Below are 21,545 nucleotides of genomic sequence, written 5' to 3' on the forward strand. Positions count from 1 at the left end.
AAAAAAAAAAGAAAAGTCTAAATCAATGGCTCTCAACCTGCCTAATTCTGTGACCTTTTAATACAGCTCCTCATGTTGTGGTCACTCCCAACAATAAAATTATTTCATTGCTACTTCCAAATCATTATTATGCTACTGTTATCAATTCTAATATAAATATCTGATATGCAGGATACCTGATATGTGACCCCTATGAAAGGGTCATTCAACCCCCAAAGGGTCTCGGTCCACAGGTTGAGAGCTACTGGACTAAATCCAAGCTGTAAAACTCTAGATAGCCATTACCTTGAACTCAAAGGGCCCTGATGATTAGTTATAATCTTGGAGGGGTGGAGAAGGTATTAACTCTGGAAAATGAAAATCTTGGGAATTTACCCTCATGGGTACTTGCATATTATAAAAGATCACTTTTACTTCCATTTTGTTTCTTCAAAAACTCTTTTTAAAATTGAAGCATAACAGCTGTATATATGAGTCACAACGTAATGTTTGAATGCACAGTTGTACTGTGTAATGTTCAAATCAAGGTGACTGTATCTACTTCCTGAAGGACTTTCCCTCCCTTCTTCCTTCACTTTGTTTTTTCAGTAATGAGCTCCCGTACCTAGACTGACCTCAGTCTCTTGTGGAGCTGAGGATGACCTTGAAGTCCTGATCCATTGGGTTCTTCCTCTCTCATGTTAGGACTGTGGCTGCCACACCAAGTGCCATTTCTTGATGGTGAAAGCAATAAAACCTCTTTCTTCTGCCCTTTGGATGCACAGGATACATGATCACTGTCCGTAGTCAGCCGACCATGCGACATAACCCTGATCTTATTTCCTCTATCTTACTAGAACCAGACAGGGCATCGTCGATTGGACAGGCTTGATACACTCCCTTCCATTTCTTTTCATTATTAAAAGACATAAGACAAAGTGCACTGATAGATCAAGAACTAAAACTTGCCTCCATAGAGAAAAGACTCGGACTTTTATGTTCAAGTTGAAAAAAGTCTGGGACTAATATATATCATTTGCCTCAATAAACAGTTGACACTGAGCCACCAGCCAACACATTTCTTATCAACACATAAAAAGAGCTGAATATGAGTTTGCATTGCCCTGAACAACTTTATTAACAAACTGAAGCAGACTCAGAGAAGCCACAATTGGGCAGGAACACCTACCTCCACTTTTAACACGAACCTAGAACTCAGATATTTAATGGTTTTTCCAGAACCTAAAAACTGTGAAACGCATTATCAAATCTAAGGCATGAACTATAATTTAAGAAGAAACTATATACTGTCAACTAAATTACAAAATGTCACTGATTGTAGAGTGTGCTTTAATTCCTGGACCATTAAAGTGAAGGAAACCACACATCTTAGAATGGACAGTTACGATAATGCTTTCATTTAGAACAGAGCCTGGTAAAAGGCAGTTGCCTTTTGCAATAATTTGTAGATAAGAACCTTGAGGCTACTTCACAAGCTAAAATTCATCTTTCTAACATAACTAAGGCCAATGCATAGTAACTTACTGAAATCAGATGAAAAAGGGCAAGAAATCAGACAAAAATTCATATAAGTTCAAAGTCCTTTACTTCAGCACACACACATTCATTGTCTAATCCATCCTTTAAGGTGTGTTGAGAATTTAGTTTTAAACCTAGACTCCCTGTTTGGGAGCTCTTTCTTGGAATAAATCATGCTTACAAATCAGAGGCTATGATTTCCAATTGTGTTTTATTTGAAATGGTTTGATACCAGAGGCAGTTGCAAATCAATTTGAGTGTTTTGGGTTTTTATGGGTGTTTTAAAATTTTTACAGATCTCATGTAAACCTAATTTCACAATGATTTTTTATCAGCCACCCTTTTTTGGGACTTCCCAGAAGAGTCTAATGACAAAGGACAACTCCCCTCTTCCCCTCACTCATTATGTTGCTGGTTCCCATGGCTCTTAATTAAGTTAAACACCTATAATAAAGGTGGCAGGTACGAGCTGGACTGGTAACAAACAGAACAGATCATTCACTGGGAACACCATACAACTCAGGGTGGGCAGCAGTATACCTGATTGTCCCTGGGTTCTGAAGCTCCTTGGTAGTGCCCTGCCACTGGAGGGATTAACAAGGATGATGGAGCTTTCTGAGGTGGAATCCTCAAAGACAGTGTGCTGTCTTTGCTCTCTTGTTTTGCAAAAGCAGATGCCACATCGTGAGGTCACTTAAAGCAACCTTGTAGAGAAGGCCCTGTGGCCTCCTGCCAACAGCCAGCAAAAACTGATCAGGCATGCGATGAGACATCGTGAGAGAATATCCTCCAGCTCTGTCAAGCCTAGAGGAGACCGCAGCAACCCAGCTCACACGTGAACTTCAAATTCACAGGACTGGCCACAGCTACTCGGCCAGGCAACTGCAGATTTCTCTCTTAACAGAGCCTGTATAGGGTAGTGCATGCTTATCACTAATGTCACTAATAGGATGGAGAGAGAGCTCACCTTACAGTACCAGGGATCAATATACCCCTGTTCTAGCTTGTGTACAGTCAGCAGGGGGTGCCTTCCTGACTGAAAGGCTAAATGGCTAAGCAGACTCTTTCTCAGAATGGCTTCCTAGCTTCCGTTACCACGAGCAATGGTTTATATTTTTGACAGCAGTGCTTCTCCCCATATTCTCACCAGTATTGACTGACATTTCTTGTCTTGATGAGGATCACTCTCAGTAGGGTGGGATGAACACTCAGAACAGAGGAGTTACTGAATGCCCTTAACATTCAAGGCTCGTTCGCCCTTCGTAACTACCTAGTATCGTACTCAACCTAGAGGAGTAACTATGGGAGGGAGAAAGAACTGCCTCGAAACAAAGAGAAATGGACATGGGGACACCAAGTCCCACCTCTGCCCTTGTTAGGATCAAGATGTCCAGGGAGGGCCAATCACCTAGTCGCCTACTAAGCTCTGGCTTAGAGCTGGGTGCAGGTCCGTACAGTCAGTTTAGTGTCATCACTCTAGGTGATGAGTTAGGAAAGAGTCTCTGAAGATGACACATGGGACTCCGCTTCATTACAAAACAAAGCAGGCAGAACAAACCAGAAAAAGACATACCTAGAAAAGAGCAACATTTCAAAACACTCAACCTACTTTGCATGAAAAGAAAATCCATTATCAGGAAGATGACCAAAGCCTCGGGTGAAGGTTGATCTAAATAAAATATGTTTTCTGAAATGCGGAGAGAGCTAAAGTATGTTTGTGAGGTTGTGCGGGGTGAAGCAGATCTCTAAGATCTTAAAACTCATGGCAGGGCAAGGGTGGGTTCTGAATTACAGTAACAGAAATATATGTCTCTACTCGGATGTAGCCAACAAGTCCTTTATTTCTTGTATACAGCCTCTAAAGCAATGCTATTATCTTAAGTTTATAGATAAGAACATGAGTAAAGTGTACAGGGCAAGGAGAAAGGTTCAATGGAAGAGTGCTTCGCATATATTATATGATGCCTTGGGCTCAACTCCCAGCCCTACAAACAATATCCAACCCAAACAAAACAGAACACCTTATCTAGATGTCTACCCGTGAGCTCCATCACACTGCCCTTAAAAGACCTCATCCAAAAGGCTGCAGTTCCCTTGATCTCAGATGTTTCTCTTATTTCTAGTAAGTGTGGCTGATGCCCTTCTCTGCCCGCCTGACTCTTATACCCCAGGACCATTCTCTCTCTCCCTGAAGAGAAGGTAGTAGGTTCTCACTACCTGTTTCACTGAGCTTCAGAGGGGCAGGAAAGGGCTGGTGAGATGGCTCAGTGGGTAAAGACACTTGTTGCCATCCCTGGAACCACATGGTGACAAGAACCAAGTCCCACAGGTTGTCCTCTGACCTCCACACACACACTGTGGCACATATGCAGCACATATTACACACACACATGTACACCAAATAAACGAATGTTTCTTAAACATTAAGGGAGAGAAGCCAGGTGTGATTGCAAATGACTTACTTTCAGTACTTGGAGAATGCAAGGAGGAGAACAGGAGCCTGGGGCCAACCTGGGCTACATGAAACACTGTTGGTTAGAGGAGGAAACCGAGAATGAAATGTGTGTGCAAGTATGGACAGTATACACAGAAACTTTCAACTATGGTTTCCTCCTCTGGGATGAAGACAGTGTGAGATGATGCTCCAACAAATAAATCTCCTATGATATTAGACAACCCTCTGTGGCTGTTGCTGCCTGCAGTGTTTAAATCAGAATGGTCCCCACATGCTCATGTATTCCAATGCTTAATCATCAGGGAGTGGGACTCTGAGAAGGATCAGGAGGTGTGGCCTTGTTAGAGTAGGAGTGGCCTTGCTAGAGTAGGAGTGGCCTTGTCAGAGTATGAGTGGCCTTGTTGAAGGAAGTGTGTCACTGGGGGTGGGCTCTGGGGTTTCACCAGTGCTCCCCAACCTGCAGATCAGGATGTAGCTCTCAGCTACTGCTCTACTGCCATGTGTGCAGCCATGATGACAATGTGACTGAGCCTCTGAAACTGCAAGCAATCCCTCAGTTAAATGCTTTCTCTTATAAGAGTTGCCTTGTCATGGTGTCTCTTCCCAGGAATAGAAGAGGGGCTATCACAGTGTGTCTCTATCAGAAACCATGGCCCACCTAGCTTTTCTGTATGTGTGTCTATAAGTCTGTCCTTTCTTCGGTCCCTCAGTGCCCAGTCAAGTTCCCAGACCAATCCGTGCAGAATGACAAAGAAACCTGACTCAAATAACTAAGAGCAGAAGGAAGAGGGCTACAGGGAGAAAGGATAGGGAGAACTAGAGCTCAGAGTCAGGGGCCTAGTGCTGCACCGTGGACAGTCAGTCTCCCCTTCTCTCTGCTTTACACCTTTACTGCTTCAGCCACCACACTGGCCAAAGGAGGGCAAAGCGATCAGAACGGAGAATGGAGCACACGAGAGACCTCACAAACATGGAACGGTTCCCTGCCTCAGACAAAGCTGCAAAACTAGATAAATCTCTTAGATAAGGAAAACAGAGGAGCAGGGGCAGAACAACTCTATTTTAAAGATCCCTTCCTTTACAATCACAATGTGCTTTCACAAGTGTCCTGATTTGGATATTTCCACTGCCATCTTCTGCCCCTGTTTTTTTGGCCTCCTTCCACGTCTAATTCTGAATTTTCTTCTTCACTGAATAGATCCAGCCAAGGCAAAGAGACAATTATATGGCAGAAGAATGAATGAGTTTTTTTTTTTTTAAAAAAGATCTCTTATAAATAACTATCTGCAGAAATCTTGAAATAACTGTGGAAAAAGAATTGTCATCCAATCTACAATACTAACAATATGAAGACCAAAGAAATAAAAAATAAAAATAGTAGGCCATGTAATGGCTATTCACCAGTCCACTGGGAAATCAAAAATAGGCACAGCCTCATCCCAAGTTCAATAGCAACCTAAAGATTTATTTGCTTAACAGTTTGATTTCCTAATAGTATTCTAACCTGCAGTCAAGGTCTTTAGCAGAGGGACCACTTGTCAAAAATGCTCTCAAAGAGCTTCACTAATGTTTTATCATCATTAAATGCCTGTGACAGAATACATCTCCTGGCTCCTCACTGCCAACCAACAACATGGCTCCAAAGGCTTTCTAGCCAGAGCAGTGACAGTGTAAAAACAGATGAGCCAGCGCACTCACGGCCAGAGTCCTGGCTCCCAGGAGAACATGAAAACAGACCTACAGCCAAGGCCAGCTGAACTGCTGAGATAGGGTGGCAAGCCCGGTACTCATCAAAGGTGCCAACTGAAACCCACCAGCAATGTGCATACGAACACACAGAAACATGTGTGCATATATGTAATTTAATGAAGACTTACACATATTTCTAGTGACAACTGAGCAACAGGAAAAAAAGGCACATACATCATCTAAGACATCCTTCTCCTTCCCGTTTCCTGTCAGGAGAGACTGCAGGCTGTGTTACACGAAGGACAGCTCTAGCTGAAAATAAACTTCACAGTTTTATCAAGAGTCTGCCCTTGTCTTGGCGATCATTCGTAACATAAAGCCAAAGAAGCCTTGCTAATTAGGAACTACTAATGGCCAGGGATAGTTGGCAAGTGTACACAGAACAGTGATAGCCATTTGTGTTCTTGCTTGTTCACTAGGATGACAGATAATACCACTCTCCCTAAGAAACATTCTTGGGGTTGAAGGAGGTTGAGTAGGAAAGCAACTGTGTTTGGTTTGCAATCATGAGGTCCTGAGTTCAGATTCCCAGCACCCAAATAAAAGCTAGGTGTGGTTAGGTATTTGCCAATACTTCCAGAACTGTGGGTAGAAAAAGGAAGATTACAGGTGCCTGTGGGAGCCAACCTAGACCCAGGTTTAGCAGCCAAGTCTGCCTCTTAGTTTGTATGATAAAACAAGACCAAAAGTAACATGGCATAGGAAAGGCGGACGTTGACTTACACTTCCAGGTCATCACCACTGAGGGAAGTCAGAGCAGGATACAACATAGCATCACTTGCCCAGAGGTAGTTCCACTAATTATGACAACCTCACTCTACCCGTCATCAATCATAAATCAAGAAAATGTCCTGAAAACCACAAGCCAATTTGGGGAAGGCAATTCCTGAACTGAAGCTCCCTCTTGCTAGGTTACTCTCTAGTTTGTACCAAGTTGACAAAAATTGACCAGTATGTTGAGAGCACATGTGCATGAGTGCATACACACACACACACACACACACACACACACACACACACACGTGGGGGGGAAGGAAGGAAGGAAGGAAGGAAGGAAGGAAGGAAGGAAGGAAGGAAGAAAGGAAGGAAGGAAGGAAGAAAGGAAGGAAGGAAGAAAGGAAGAAAGGAAGAAAGGAAGAAAGGAAAGAAACCAGCTTTGGATACACTCTATATTCAGAGTAGGGTAAGTAGCAGGTGAGCGAAAGCTGCTACACAGCAGATCGGAGGAACCGAGTCCTTACCAATCATATAGCAGCCGAGTTAAGTGTCAAGAGAAAAAATATCACATGTTTGTTTTACAAAAGTAGTGTATAGAGCAAGTTACATTAAGATAGATGTACAGGCACTCATCTGAACACACCATCTCTGTACAGAGGAAGAAACAGGAGTGGCTATCAATCTATGTACAATAGCAATGACTGAGCATCCGGGTCCAGGGGGACTCTATTTCTTCTACTCTGCCTATTCTTTCTACGATCGAACAGAAAGAGCTTTTGTGATTGCCACATTAACTTTAAGAGGCACAGGGCAAACAGTACACACGTCAGAGCAATGACACAAGGAATTTTCCAAAACGACTTGAGGCTCTGGCAGAAGGAGCAGCATTAACTCTAAGGTCAAGCTTTACTTCCAGGTCATGCAGGTTTTGCTTATTCCACTTGGAATGGGGGTCAGATGCTGTGCTCACACTTGTGTTCACACTCACACGTACCATGATGAACATAGAGCACACCGAGGCATTTTCCATCAGCAATACTGTCAAGATGGCGAAGACACACTTGTACCTGTTAAAGCGTCTTATACACACTATCCCAACAGGAGTCTAAAACTTGCAGCATGTGGCTGGATACTTCAAATGGACGTTGGGACAATCTTTGTCTTGACCTGGCTATACCTCAATCTTCACTTGGAGAGAACTCCCAGTATCAAAATAGAGGATTGTTTCTGTTCTTTCCCAGTGAGCCTTGAACCTGGGGAGTATAAACAGGAATATCCCACATGACCTGTCCAGCCACACAAAAACCAGACAGGTCATGAGAGTATCTAAATATATAGAAAAGGAAAGAGAAAAAAATTTAAAAAAGAAAAGAAAAAGATAAAAATAAAAACAATAGACCCCCCAAACTAATAAACAAAACTCAGGAAAAGTTCTGATATAAAAAGTGCTAAGAGAATCATGCTCTGAATAATTTTATCAGGTCAAAGAGGCTAATTAAAGAAGAACGGAAGATGAGGGACGGCAAAGGATCTTTGCACTCTGTCGTAACAGATCCCACTGGTGTGTTATATTTACATTTAATTTAGGCTGAACACAACCCTAGCAAATCTCTTCAGCAGTTAAATGTTGCCTTCAAAGGGACACCAGGACATAAATCCCAGAGTCAGCATCCATGCCAGCATCCACAAAGTAATCTTTAAGAACACGGTCCCAAGGGCACCTGTTTACCAGAGAAAGGGCACAAGCAGAGATGCAATTAATGTGAAGGGCTGGTGAAGGACCTAGCATAGAAGCTCAGCTTTTCATTACTGCTGCACACAGTCAAGGGAGAGGGACAGAGGCAGGAGGCACTCACTGACACTGAGGCAGAATCTGTCCCTAAGCTTGGTCTCTTTTACTTGTTTTTCTTTTCTCCTTCTTTTTCTTAAATCTAGACAGGGTTTCTCTATGTGTAGCCCTGGCAGTCCCAGAACTCGATCTGTAGACCAAGCTAGCCTTGAACTCACAGAGATCCAACTGCATCTGCCTCCCAAGTGCTGGGATTAAAGGGATCCTCCACTACTGCCCTGGCTATTATTTCTGATTCTTCACAGCACCTAAACCAAAAATTTTTGATGACACACACACATACGCACACACCCTCCCTCTTTCTACTGGTTATACGTTAGAGTCAGTCCTTAATATATTTATCCAAACACCCCAGTAACTCCTTGCTATGAAGAAAACCATTAGCCATAATCAAATCAAGGAGCATACTAGACCCCTAATGTGAATTGACCTGACTATATATCCCTGCACTGTGTATAGCCCAAGCAGAAACTTAATTGGAAGTACTATACTCCATGCTCTAGTCAGTGTGATCTAAACAGTAGAATACATTTCCCCACCAGTGTTACAACTATTAGTGAGTACACAACTCAGGACTGATGAAGATTCATCCATTCTACAGCCATTTAGTGTCTGCTTGCCTGGGTGATGTCCCGTATGTTACAGATTCTGAGAGAGACTAATGATTGCCAAGTTTGTTTTGGGGTTTGAGCTAGCCTGATACTGAGTGCTCAGTATCTAGAAACAATTCTGACAGGGCTGGGGAAATGGCAGCAAACTGCTTGCCGCACAAGCATGGTTTAGACTCCATAACTCATCCTTGAAAATAATAAAAAATACTTGCAATCCTACAGCTGGGGAGGCAAAGAGATGTGGATCCAGGGGCTCAGGGAGCAGCCAGACTAGATTACTGGACAAGTTACAAGCCATTGAGAGACTGTCTCTAAAAACAAGGTGGACAGTGCTTGAAGAATGATACACAAAATTCAGCTCAGCCCTACACTTACACACAGGCACACATATATATGCACGTGTCTGAGGGAACATCTACACACACACACACACACACAGAGGGAGGACGGGAGGGAGGGAGAGAGAGGGGAGGGAACAAGGCACAAAAGCACAACAAACCTTATTATGTTCCATAAATGTCTATTATATAAAGTGTAAGGAGTTTAGCTCTTTCAGTGTAACTACACAAGGTAATTGATCCTCTATAATTTCTAACAACCTTCAATAATGAGTTGAATAATTATCATGTTTACTTTTATTATCCACATAGGTCAATGCAAAATCCAGTTGGTGGAACTCATGTTTTGGTAAGATTACATAATGCTTTAAATTGTTTTCTAAATCTAACTAGGTGTGAACATGCAAGCTTTAATCCCAGCACTTGGGAGGCAGAGGCAGGCAGATTTCGGTGAGTTTGAGGTCATCCTAGTCTACACAGTGAGTTCCAGGCTAGCTAGGGCTGCCACATGAGACTCTGTCTCAAAGTAAACAAGCAACCAAGCAAACAAAAACAACAAAAAGCTAGCTGTTAAGCAAAGTAGTATCGATTGATTACAAACAACAGCGGGTTTGTACATTTCAATTGCAGCTTCACTTAACATATGCTACCTGAATAGCCCAAAGGACAATCAGCTGAGGGAATGCAGCACAGAAAGGCAAAGGCCCTATAAACCCACTGTGATTGGATTGCCACAGTAATCAAATTAATAAAGACAAATGACAATGTCAGTCCACAGTCACTCAGGGGAGGGAAAGGATAAGCTGTTGGTTGGGAACAAAAGTTTAGATTTGCCAGGAGATCTGACTGAAGGTTGGTTGAGCAATTATGTGAATATATTTAAATACCGTGAAGTATTTCACACCCTTACTGATTAGCTGGTAGGCTCTAGGACTGGAACTGTGGCTCGGGGATTAAGAGTGCCTATTGCTCTTGCCAAGGGGAGCTGGGTTTAGTTCCTAGCACCACAAGGTGGGTCACAACCACCTAGAAGTTCAGTTCTAGGGGATCTGACACCCTCTTCTGGCCTCCTTGTTAGTAAGCACAAACTTGAAGTTATATATGGCAAACACTCTGACATATAAAATTTAAAAAAAAAAATTTTAAAGATGGTGAAAGATCTATATTCTGTATATCTAGTTCAGGGTTAGAGGCGAGTTGAAAAGTTCAAAACAGGATAATCAGAGGCGGGGTCAAATCTCCAATGTCTCTTTAAAATTGAAAAGAGGTGGCCATCGTGAGACCATGCTACAACCCAGCAATGAAGAGACAGAGGAAAAGTAACCATTCCTGTCAATGTGGTCCAGCTCTCCCCGATTCCCAGCATCCCAGCCAGAGGAACAGCCACCATTCCTGTTGATGTGGTCCAGCTCTCCCTGATTCCCAGCATCTCCTGTTACAAACCTGCATAGCAGGATTCAGGTACTCAGGTCAAGAGGGTATAAAGAGAGCTGCATATATGAAGGAGAACATCAATGCTGTTCTAGTCACAGAGCCTTAGGATACCTACCTGTAAGAGCTGGGTGAGCCCATGTTATCAACTTTATATCAGAGTTGCCTGACTTCTCAATACACAAAGCTCAAAATAAAATGGACAGAAAGTCTCTAAATATGCACCATTAATGGGGTGCACTAAAAATTAGAATGTCTATGCTCTCATAACAAGTAGCATTCCTCTCGCTTTGCAGGGAATGAAGACAAACCTCCACCTCTCAGTAAAGAGAGGTCCAGACCCTTTGCTAAGGTTCTGGAATTCACTCTGTTCACCAGCCCTATAACAGAGGCAACTCCTGGTGACTACCTCCTCAGCCACTGGCAACACAGAGATACTCCAGTTTCCCTAAGCAAATAAACCATGACAGTTGCCAGAAGTGCCTATTCCACCCCAAGGAAAAGGAAGAGGGAAGGCACCAGTAAGAAGATGCAATGTAGGTAGGTTCAATTTAAGGTCCTTTATTCTAATGAAAACTGCAAAGGTTACTTCTGGTCAAATTCCATATTATGACTACCTGTGGAGAGCAATTGTAATTCGAAGGTGTTAGTTCCTACAGATTTGAGAGAGGATCAATGCCTGTAACTCCACCCAGAGATATTGGGACAATGTAAAGGAATAGCTTTGGATGTCCCATGATGACAGGTAGGTGCTATTACCATTGACAATGCAGAGGCAAGAAGATTAAACCGCCTTCCACACTTGCAATTGGGTTGTACATGGAGCTGTTACAGAAAAATGACTAGCAAGACTCTCAAGGTTTGTAAAATAGAAAGTGAAGTATACATTTAGGCTTCCTTTAAACATGGATGTAGGAAAAAAAAAAACACAAATGTGCTAAGTAGATGAAGTATCGCATATCTATGAGTGGAATATTATTCACTGTGAAAAGAAGGAATCTGACAAGGGATTCTGTTCCCAGCACTGGTGCACGGGGGTGAAGTGGGGTGAAGGGAGTCGGGAATGATAAGGCAGAATAGACCAGATTACAATACTGGGCATTTACTGTATTCCAGGAACCATCCTCATTATTTTATAGTAGTGTCCCACCAAATCTGCCCTCAAAGGAAAAGGGTACTCAAGGAACAGGGAAAAAGCCAGTGGTCCAAGAGCAAGTCCACTGCCTGCTGTGTTGGACAACTGTCAAGTCACTGCTGTCCTCTCTAGTGGGAGACTGATGTCTACTTTAAAAAGTCATAAGGTGATAAGTGGCTACCTGACAAATGTGGAGAAGGGACTGAGAGGCCTGAATTGCTATGGAAGCAGAATCTGCCGTTAGTTTAAACTGCCATTACCAGATTCATGGTATTATGCACTTCTGTCTTACACTAATCCTTATAACACTGTTGTCGAAAGTGGGAAATCAAAGGCCCATGGATGTCCAGATTCAAACTTAGACCTGACCAGTGACAGAAAGCCCATGTCCCTCCCATTACCGAGGTTAATCACTATCGTCAACTTGGCTGGACCTCAATGACCTAGGAAGCACACCTCTGGGCCTATCTTTAAGAGTGAGTTTACAGAGAGATTGAACTGAGAAGGGCAGGCCAACCTGAACATGGGTGGCACTGTCACATAGGCCCTGAGACTGAATAAAGAAGCGAAAGGGAGGAAGCCTGGTGAGGACCAATACTCATTCCTCGCTGCTTCCTGAACACAGAAGCAAGGTAACCCGCTGCCTCACACACTGCCACCAAGCCTCAAGATGGCCCAACTCTACCTTCTCAAACCATGAGCCCAACAAATCTATGCTTCCTAAAGTCATTTTTGTTAGGTATTCTGCTATAGCATAAGAACAAACAGAACAAAGTATGGACCAGATCATATGAGCACTGGACTTATTCATCATTAATAATTCAAGATGGACAAACCCTACAAGGCCGGTTGCCAACTCTGTTTCTGTAAGTGTAGCCTACTCAAGAATTTCTACCTCAATTACACATTTTTAATGATTTATTTTTATTTTATGTGCATTGGTGGTTTGCTTACATGTATGTCTGTGTCACAATGTCAGATCTCTTAAAACTGAAGTTACAGACAGTTGTAAAGCTGCCACATAGGGCACTGTGAATTGAACCTAGACCTTCTGGAAGAGCAGCTAGTGCTCTTAACCACTGAGCCATCTCTCCAGCTCTAAATGCATATTTTTTTAAAAAAAAAAATCTAGAATAAGGACAGTTAATCATTTTGTTTCTATTATCATGATTGTTTTCTTTTAATAAAAATGAGATCTTTTATATCAAATAATTTATTTTCCCTAAATTAGAGGCATATTTAAAATTCATTAGGAAAAAATACATGAATATGTGAACAAAATTCTAAATAAAATGATAATATACCATGGTCAAGAAAGGATTCTCTCAACAATTTAAGATAGGTTAAACATAAGAAATTCTATCAGGATGGCAGTAGTGTCATGTATTTCTACTACCAGCACTTAGGAGGCAGTGACAGGCAGGCACACACACACACACACACACACACACACACACACACACACACATGGGGGGGGGCAGTGATGACAAAAGGAGATTATCAATCTGATTATTATTCTCAAAAGCTCAAAAAAGAAAACCTATGCAAATACTGTGACCATGGAAAAAAACATTTGATAATTCTAATACTGATTTAAAAAAAAAAAGCAAGAAAGAGAAAATAAATATCTGTTACAAGATATCTGATCACAGTGTGAATCCCAGGATAGTGCTATTTACTGAAAAGAACCTGTTTCTTTCTACTTGTGATGTGGCTCATCCCTTAGCACATACCTTTAATTCCACTAAATGGAACACAGATGTGATCATAATACATGCCTTTAATCCCAAACAATGAAGATAAAGTTAGCTTGCAAAAGGAAGCACCCACGTTTGAAAGTGACATCTAACTGAGTGACAGACAAAGTGACGAATCAGAGAAAGATTTGACAAAATAGGATATGCGCAACTCTCATGAGAACGGAGAGAATAGAGAGGCTACTTAGAACAGTGCATATAAAAAAAGAGAGGGAAGCAGTTTTATCAGGAGAGTTTGAGAGACAGGGTACAGAGGGAGAACAAGCTAGACACAGGTGAAGACAGAACGAGCTAGAAAATGAGGAGGAGTCAGAAGATTACAACAGATTGCTAGAGTTAGTTCAAGGCCAAGCATAAATAACCCAGTTTTGGGATACACGGTGTGATCAAATATCCTGCAACAAATAAACAAATACCAACTTTTGTCAAACTATAGCTAGATTAGAATGGAAAGGAGGCTTACAATAGACCTACACCAGCATTCATACCTGCTGGTCAGAGGGAGGGTATCTCAGAGAGACCTATGCCAGTACCTATGCCAGTACTTAGTACTAACTAATGCAGTGCTTAGTACTGAGACAGAGCACTTCCCCTGCAATTATAAATGAGAGACATGAATCTGCTTTCCTCTATTCTACCTAACATATTACATCAAGGACTCCCAGAAGGAACACCAAGGAAAGGAAGGGAAAGGCAAGTGAGATGGGAGATGGGAGAGCAAGCTGCTGATTTTCCCCAGATAGCACAGTTACCTGTGCATTCTGTAGCAGTTTCCATGACGAAGACTGGTAGGAAACTTCACCATGCCCCATTTGCTTATGTATTAACCACAACTGTTTTCCTTACACCAGGCAGAGAAGTCACCACCACGCAGACCATCCAACCCACAAGCTGAAAATATCAGCTAAAGGACTCTGAAGAAAAAGGTTTCTAACCCTGATCGATACAGACAATCTGATTCAATCTGTAATATTACAGATCACAAGAATGATGTCCAAAAATATATTTCTATCCACTTACAATCTGTAGTCAGAACTGAAATGCTAAAGTAGCATTTATTGTAGCATCAAAAATATGTACTATCAAAAACTAAATCTGACCACACAGTGAAAGGAAAGAAAAGAATCTTGAGACTACACACACATACACCTCCCTCTCTCCCTCTCCCTCTCCTTCTCCCTCTTCCTCTCCCTCTCCCTCGTCCTCTCCCTCTCCCTCTCCCTCTCCCTCTCACACACACACACAGACACACACACACACACAGACACACACACACGTGCACACACACACACACACAAAACAAATATTAAAACAAAAAAATTAAAAGGAAAACCCAATACCTTTAAAGACTGACTTTACTGCAGGCAGGATACGCGCTGTAGATGGCATCAGGAGCCCGGCATGGACCAGGGGAACGCTGTACCGCTTAGCCAGACCCCTGGCCCCATGAGAATGTTGTTAAAATGTAAACTAACCCTATGTCTGCATATTTGATGCAGTCCTAACCAAAATTCCAGCTTACATTTGTAGCACTGCAAACAGGGGCTCTAAAATTCACGTAGAACTTTTCTGCAGAAGTTTTCCAATCACTAAAATTTACTTAAAGATGGACAAGAAGGTTTAGATCCAATTTCAAGACTTATTGATTCCCAATCATCAACATATGGCTATCCTACTCTGTAAAAAGGAGACAATCCAAATAGTCACCTGCACAGCATACTTACAGACAGAGGTACAAATACAATCCAGTGGAAGAATGAAACATTTTCAAGAAATGGTAGAAAAACAACTAAACGTCTGCATTAAAAGGAAACAAACAGAAGGCCAAACCAAAACCCTGCAAGACAATCAATGTGTGACAGGCACACACCTCGAATCTCAGCACTGGGCGACTTGTGTGACTTCAAGACTGGCCTAGGCTACCCAGCGACTTGCAGACCAACCAGAGCTACATAGTGAGACTCTGTCTCCACACCCCTGACTCCACCAACTAACTAAATAAATAAACAAACAAACAAAAAATAAAAACAAAAGGATAAGGAACATAAAAGAAAAATCCCAAACTACAATATTTATAAAGGAAATAAGAGAAAACCCCTCTGAGCCCCCATTTCAAGAAATGTGATAGCAAGAGCATGATCCCTACATATTACAAGGGGTAATTTGGACTGCCATAAAATTCAAACTTCTGTCCTCTACAAACAAGAATAAAATCAGGAAAGCACAGAGCACAGCAAACCAAATATTTGATAGGCACATTTATTGAGACTATGTAAAAAATTCTAGAAATGCATTAAGAAAATAAAATACCCCGCACAAAAGGAGCAAAATATTTCAAGATACACATACAAAAAGAAGATGCATGAAAAGCAAATGAGAACACAAAAAGACTCAACATCATCTGCTATCGAGAATGAAGTAGCACTATACACTATAAAAGGATTAAAGTTAGAAAGACTAAAGTTAGAAAGATGCCGAATAGATGGAGCAGTGGTTAAGAGTCATACTGTCCTTGCAGCAGATCTGAGTTAGATTCCCAGCAGCCACCTTAGAAAGCTCACAACTGACCAGCTACCAAAAGTTCCTCAGCTGGCAGCAGCACTCCCTTGCACATAGCCACACAGGTCAGCCACCTCCTCACAGACACCACATCATCATCATCATCATCATCATCATCATCATCATCATCATCATCATCTAAAAAGACTGGCCAAGCTGACACCTGTTTAAAATGTAGGAAAACTGAAATCTCATACGCTTACAGGTGGGGATGGATCTTGCCACAGGCCCTCTGGAAATGTTGGTGTGTTGTCTAAATTTTTCAGATAAAGTAACATTCAGCCATTCCACACCTAGATTCTCACAGAAGAGAAATGAAAGCCTAGAACCATATAAAGACTTACTTGCAGATGTTCACAACAGCCCCAAAATAGAAACAACAGACATTTCTACCAGCACAGAAGTAGGTAAATCATGGCGTCTACACATAAGAAGCGCAATTCTACTTGGCAATTAAACAGTAAACCACGGCTGTACCCTATAACATGAATGAATCTCAAAGAATTATGCCAGTGAATAAAGCATAATTCACTATTATCCTCTGATTGAAGCCAGACTGGTTCCTTCACAAAAAGAATACATATTGCATGACTTCACTTGCGTAAAATTTCTAAGAAAAGCAACCTGATGCCTAGCAATAGAGAATATGTACTGGGGCTGGAGAGATGGCTCAGCAGTTAAGAGCCCAGACTGCTCATCCAGAGGACCAAAGTTCAATTCTAGCCTCACATGGTGGCTCACAAACACCTGAAACTGCAGTTCCAAGGGATCTACCACCCTCTTAGCATCCCTGAAGGCACTGCACAGACATACACACAGTCAAAACACATAAAAGAAAATATTAAAATTAAAAAAAGAAATTACATATCATTTGTAGGAATGGGGAAAGTATAGGGTGGATAAGAGTAACTACATATGGTACAAGAAAACCTACAAAAATGAAACACGAGCGTGGTTTTGTCCCCTCTCATTGCCTGGTCTTGGTAGGTTGCTTGGTTTAACTCCTGAATACCAGTCATCCTCCTGTTTCAGTATTCCAAGCAGCCAAAACTAAAAGCTATAAAACTGGGCCTATGTTTTTGACCAGTTTTAATTATGGTGATGGCTTCAAATTTTTTTACATGCTAAATATGAGCAATACATTGTATATAAAATCTATCTCAATAAAGAAGGTTTTTAAAGGTCTTTGATTTTAATTTTTAACTGTTTTCTAATTGTCTCGTGCATTAACAAATACAGGCATTTTGTTCAATTGTATTTACAAACTACATGATTAACATTTTAACCTAAATTTCTCCACTTTATGTCTCTTTCTCCTATCAGAGTCTCCCAGCAATCAAGGCACCATATATTAGGAATCTCTTCAGCAATTCTAATAGCTGTTTTCTAAAGATTCATCTCCCGACACCAGTGCAATCAACCTAATTATAATAACGCATGTGACATACTAGCATGAGAATCAGTGGTGATCCTGTCATTCCCATGCAGATATTGCTAATAAAACACTGTGTTCTCTTCTCTAGATAAAGGATCCTCGCTCTAACAGAGTTACTCCCACCTCTGCTACTCTAGAAGGTTAATATATGCTGCTGACTACAGCAAGCAAACACTTGATTTCACCCATACCTGGCTTTCTCTGGGTCATCCTGTTGACTTGCAACAATCAAAGAAAATGAGCATTGTATTTCTCCTTTGAATTTAAATAATGATTTCCTTTAAGAGCCAATTTAGGACTCATACATTCCAGGAAGCCTCCTATTGACTAAACTCAGGGTGTAACAAGTCTGACTTTTTCTAAATCCTTTCAACGTTTTTCTATGCTCAACATGACCACACTCATCATCTGCTGCCAGGATCATCCTTGAGAAAGCTCTCTTCTCACCTGAGAAATGGTTGAGCCAATATCTATATTGAAGAGTCATCATGGGGACTAGGGATGACGTATGGTTACCATTGGGATGCATGCTGCAAGAACACACAGATTTGTTTAACTTATATAATTCAAGCACTCAGAACAGGGCTGGTATTCAGTAAATGTTCAATAAATAGCTATTGAATAAAGGAATATGTAAAGGGCCTTTCACATACTGAAACACACACAAAGAAGTTCAATCCATACACAATGTTCTGTAAGAGCTGAAGTTGTAAAATCACTTTAGATGTTCTTTATGTCACTTATACTCAATTTCTAAAGTCAGAACAGAGCCAGACCACAGGGAAGCAAAGGATGCATGATCTTGGCTCTCCAAAGATAAAAACAAAGGCAAATTTCATGTAAGAGCAGGTGATACAATATATTTCATGTAAGAGCAGGTGATACACAGAGAGAGAGAGAGAGAGAGAGAGAGAGAGAGAGAGAGAGGAAGGAGAGAGGTTCCTTGCATAACCAGGTTAGTGCAAGGAACCTTTGATGAAGTTATGTCTTAGTTACCTTTCAACTGAAATCTGTAGAGTCAGGATGACTAGACAGACATTTATAGAAGAAAGTGTTTAACTGGGAAGAAAGTGTTTAATTGGGGCTTACCGGCAGAGGATGAATTCAGGACCATTATGGTAGGGAACACAGAAGAAGGCAAACATGGCCTTAGAGAAGTATCTGAGAGCTTACTTCTTGATTCACACATGTGTTGGAGGGTGGTGGCACATGCCTTTAATCCCAGCACTCTGGCGGTATAGGCAGGCAGATCTCTGAGTGCAAGTCAGCCTGGCCTACAGAGCAAGTTCCAGGACAGCCAGGGTTACATAAAGAAACCCTGCCTTGAAAAATAACAAAACAGGACAGAACAAAATTGATCCACACAAACAAAGAAAAACAAAACTCCTCCAATAAGGCCATACCTCCTAATCCTTCCAAACTAGTTCTACCAACTGGAGACCAAGTATTTGAATATATGAGCTAATGAAGGCCAGAAGAGGGTACTGGACCCCTGGAACTGTAATTACAAAGTGTAATAGAGTCATGTAAAGGCTGCAAATCAAACCAGGGTCCTCTGAAAGAGTGGTGAGTACTCTAAACTGCTAAGCCATCTTTCCAGCCCCTTGAAATACTTTTTAAAACATATCCAAAAATAATAAAATAATTCCTAAGTTTTTCAGTACTATTAAATTGTACACCTCTCTTACTTTATCCCAATCACCCATCTGCATAAAAGTTAACACTGTCTTAGAAGTATACTATTTAAACTCTCCACAAAATGTAGTGGTCTACTCTGCTTAAGCTCAATGCTGCCTGTGTGTTTCCAGTGTGAGAAAAGCTCACAGCTTCTGCAGGTGAGTCCCAGGATGAAGTTGGCTTACAGTTAAGGATCGGCAGTGTAGATAATAAGGTCAGTACTGATGTAGGGAGATTTATGTCTCCCAGCTCAGTCTCCCTCTGGATTCTGCCTCTAGGATGTTTTCCCTCACTGCATTCCTTTTTTTGAGTGATGGATGCATGACAAGTGTCTCAGTGTATCTGCCTCATCTCACACATGCACATCCTTGGCTTGTGTCCCATGAATGAATAAATATGACCATGAGACTCTCCTGGGAAGGCAACAGTGGCCACCCCACCACACCTTGGCTCTCTACTCAGCTACCCTACAAGCTGAGGGAGGATTCTACCTGTAGCCAGGAGCCTGAGCTCTTCTAAATCACTAGCAATGTCCTCAAGCCACCAGGACCAAAGCAACTCTGGCATGCAGGCTATGCTGTCCTTAAGTAATCACATTTTGTTGCTTCCTAAAATTCACAGTTTTATCCTGAGATGAAAGTAGCACCATTTCTGCCAGCAATCACATGCAGAAACATGGTTCTGTTTTGTTTCTAGACATACTATATTTGATAAAATTAGAAGAAAGCCATCTTATCAGCAATCTTATTGGAGGCGGAGGACGAGGAGGAAGAGGAAGGGGAAGAGGAAGAGGAGGGGATTTTCAACCAGCTTTTTAAGAGGCAGGATAAAGAAGACACACGGAAACACTTTTTGCAGGTTTCAAATCCCACTTGCAACACTGATCCAGCACAAGAAATGGAAGAGATGGATGCCAAATGCTACTGAACATAATTAATCTTGTATGAAAACTTGGTCACAAGGGACAATGAAATCTCCCTAGTCCAAGAGTCTCTCAATAAGAACAGATGCCCCCTGCAAGCTCTCTAAAATCTGCCACATTCTGGAAGTCCACAAAACAGGAGACACACTTGGCACTGAACTTCCCATGGCAAAAATGAGACTGGACAGCTAGGTTAATGTAACGAGCCATAAGGTAGCCGCCTTGAAGAACTGCTCAGTCTCGCTACTGTGGGAGTCCTGGAGTCAGGGTGTCAGATTCTATGAGGATAACAGAAATTTTCCAGATGAAATAGCAGACACTTAAAAAAAACTCAGTATCACATGGCAGTGAGGTGATGAGGACATCACGTGGGACCCTCCAGCAGAGCTTCTGCTGAGGTACCTCAGCACCTCTGTTGTCAGTAGTTGAACCGTTGAGCTCCAGACAGACACACATGTAAACTTGGTACCTGCTATGGCGACTGGGAGAGAACTCTCTATCTACTATCAGATACCATCTCATCAAATTTGCTTTGCAAAGAGGATCTGACAGTCAAAACATTCAGCTCTAGATCCTCAGAAATTATAAACAGATGAGAAAGGTGAATGAAGCTTGATTTGTAAAGACGTCACAAACCAAGAAAATGACAGTATGTTTCCAGGGGCTTTGGCTGAGTTATGGTCATGGAGTCTCCAACTATATCACAGAGTGAAACGGAGGCACTCTGACAGCTCGGCTCAGGTCAGCACAGTGCCTGTGGCTGTTATTATCTTTCTGAGAAGGTAGAAAGGAGAATAGAAACATCCTATACATATGACATAAAACAGACTGTGTGGTGGTTTGAATATGCTTGGCCCAAGGAGTGGCATTATTTGGAAGTATGGCCTTGTTAGAGTAGGTACGTAGCCTTACTGGAAGAAGTACATTACTACAGGCATGGGCTTTAAGACCCTTGTCCTAGCTGCACGGAAGCAGTCGTCTCCTAGCAGCCTTCAGATGAAGATGTAGAACTCTCAGCTCCTCCTGCACCATGCCTGTCTGGATGCTGCCATACTCCTGCCTTGATACTAGAATGAACCTGTGAACCTATCAGATAGCCCCAGTTAAATGTTATCCTTATTATATAGGCCTTCAGCAGATGTGGCCCAGATTAAAGGTGTCTACCACCATGCCTGGATCTGGAACTTGCCTTGTCCCAGGCTAACCTGGAATTTAGAGATCTACTTGCCTCAGTCTTCTGTGTAGTACCTTGCCTGGGCCTGAGCTTTCATGGCCACTATGCCTCAAGATCTCCACGTCAAGACCCGGGTCAGAAGCCTGTGTCTTCCAGCCTCAAGATCTGGATCACAACAGGTGCACCTTCCACTTGTGGATTGTAGTTCATTCCATATG

At 41.9% G+C, this 21,545-nt stretch overlaps 1 protein-coding gene and 1 non-coding gene across 31 annotated transcripts in view; one reads left to right on the top strand and one right to left on the bottom strand.

Annotated features, from left to right (window-relative positions):
* The window catches only part of Magi1 (membrane associated guanylate kinase, WW and PDZ domain containing 1), a 612,319-nt gene that overhangs the window by 194,681 nt on the left and 396,093 nt on the right, over positions 1–21,545 (bottom strand). The gene's annotated exons all lie outside the window — the stretch shown is intronic.
* LOC115063473 lies at positions 20,801–20,936 on the top strand. The gene has a single exon (XR_003843347.1). It is a non-coding gene; the product is annotated as a small nucleolar RNA SNORA44 (small nucleolar RNA).

The sequence above is a fragment of the Mus pahari genome, chromosome 2, assembly GCF_900095145.1.
Source record: "Mus pahari chromosome 2, PAHARI_EIJ_v1.1, whole genome shotgun sequence".
In the NCBI taxonomy this organism is placed as follows: Eukaryota; Metazoa; Chordata; class Mammalia; order Rodentia; family Muridae; genus Mus; species Mus pahari.